Here is a 2,509-nt window from a genome sequence, read left to right on the forward strand (position 1 = left end):
TGGCTTTCATTTTTTGGGGGGCTGAAATGACATCATCTTAAGTGATCGGATAATAAAATAACTATTGGATCTCAATATAAATGTAGAAAATATGCAGGGTCAAAGCTATGACAATGCTGCAAATATGCGGGGAAAGCATAATGGAGTTCAAAGACATGTTGAACATGAACCCACGTGCGTTTTATGTACCATGTAGTTCTCATTATTTGAACCCGGTGGTTAACAACACTGCCAAACCCAATATAGGTGCCATTTAATTTTTTGGCTTAATTCAACCGTTGTATAATTTCTTCCCCAGGTCCACCAACAGATAGATCATTCTTTTAAAATCCTTACCCAATTTAACACTAAAGAGAGTTTGTGAAACATGTTGGGGTCCTCGTATTAATGCAGTTAGACCAATTCGATACCATCTGGGAGCGCTCTATGTTGCGTTAGTGTATATTAAATAAGATGTGACATTTAAAAGTGAACATCATGGCCCCCAGAGTAGAGCTGTTGCGTACGCTCTCGCAAAATGTATTTGTGGCTATAAATTCATATGTTGTGTAATATTTTTGTATGACATACTAAGTACAATCAATCCAGTGAGCAAGCAGTCTATAAACTATGACAAAGTCCATAGACCAAATCTGGGGCTCCAAAAAACAATCCCAACAGTAGATTTTGGGCCCTGTTTGTTTAAATCAAAAACACTACAGTAATGTCCAATCCTTTGTCTCATAAATAGAAAGGTATCCTTACCAACTCCACTTATAAATGGTGTAAATGATCAGTCTTGGGGTTTACAGTATATATATGTAGAAAAGATGGCATCTGGCTGGTTCTGCTCTGTTATTGAGCTATCACAAATCAGCTGTAAATGTTCACATGGAATGGCACCTAGTTAACTTCTTAAATCAATAACTGTAGACTTGCTAGTCCCCTATATCATAGACGGAATCCTCAATAATAACAAAGTGGAGACTCACGGTTATGAAAGGGTGCATCAGTTCAATCCTGCTCCTGTGGGTTGCTGCAGGACACCTTTTGGTGTGTTGTTCGCTAGGTAGATAGTACAAAGTGAAAAATGTGCGATGCACAACCGGAATGAAAAAAATAAATGAACTGGAGAGAGGGTACAGTAACTACACAATTTGCTTTTAAAGCTGCAGTTCAGTCTATATCCTGCATGTGTGTTTTTTTTAATAAATCAGTTCTGTAGTAAGAAATAATACTTTTAGCATTTTCTGTTTTTAAAAAAACAACTTTGAAAGACCAATTTTCTTGTATTCTATTTTAACAAGCATTTGCTAGGGCACTGCCCCTTCATGGCCTGTCACAAACCCAGGCACACCCCTTTGTCAGCACTGCCCTCCCTCTCTCTAAACGTGCACTAGCATCTGGTCACATGATCTTCCTCATACAGTAGTACATTCAAGGAAGCTGGAGAAAAGGGATCAGCCATGCATAGCAGCTCGGATAGGCGATTTCAAACTTATTACAGTGTTTATTCCATTCATTGCACGTGTATATAATGTAAAATTGTAATAATTCCATTTATAGCAAACGTGTATATGTGAATATTATTTAGATGTATATGTATGTTACTGAAATGTGGAGTGAGTGTGTAGGTAAATACACACAATACACTTCCACTGCATATATATATATATATATATATATATATATATATATATATATATATATATATATATATATTATATATATTATATATTATATATGTATGTATATGTGAAGTTATGTGAGTAAAAAAGTGACAAAAACCCTCCATAGCAAGGCAAATAGCAAATGGAAATATTACTGTATGCTCATTTGTATGTATATATATATTTATATACACACACACTTCAAATACGGATAGTGATTCACGTAAATGATATATATATTCACTTTCTGGGAGTATAAGAGTGACTGTCCTGTTGTTCCTTTTTTTGTATCCATCATTGAATGGTATGCACCCTCTCTTTACGTTTATTTTATACTAGCTGAGAGACCCGGCGTTGCCCGGGATGTAATGTTCCCGCTCCTCTCTCTCTCCTCACCCCTCCCCCTCTCTCTGTTTGTCCCCCATTCACATCAATCCAGTTCCCCCCCTCCCTCCTTTACAGCTTCATGCAGTGTGTGTGCGTCAGTCATTGTGTGTGCGTCAGTCAGTCAGTGTGTGTGCGCGCGCGTCAGTGAGTCTGACGCAGAAACAAACACACACACAGACTGACTGACGCACACACACACACAGTCAGTGTGTGCGTGTGTGTGTGCCTCAGTCAGTCAGTGTGTGCGTGCGGCAGTCAGTCAGTCATTCAGTCAGTGTGTGGGTGTGGGGGTGTGCGCGCGCGCGCGTCAGTAAGTGTGTGTGTCAGTCAGTGTGTGGGTGTGTGTCAGTCAGTGTGTGTCAGTCAGTGTGTGTCAGTGTGTGTGTGTGTGTGTCAGTGTGTGTGTATGTGTGTGTCAGTGTGTGTCAGTGTGTGTGTGTGTGTCAGTGTCAGTGTGTGTGTGTGTGTGTCAG

Source organism: Ascaphus truei, chromosome 11, assembly GCF_040206685.1.
Source record: "Ascaphus truei isolate aAscTru1 chromosome 11, aAscTru1.hap1, whole genome shotgun sequence".
NCBI classification, from domain to species: Eukaryota; Metazoa; Chordata; class Amphibia; order Anura; family Ascaphidae; genus Ascaphus; species Ascaphus truei.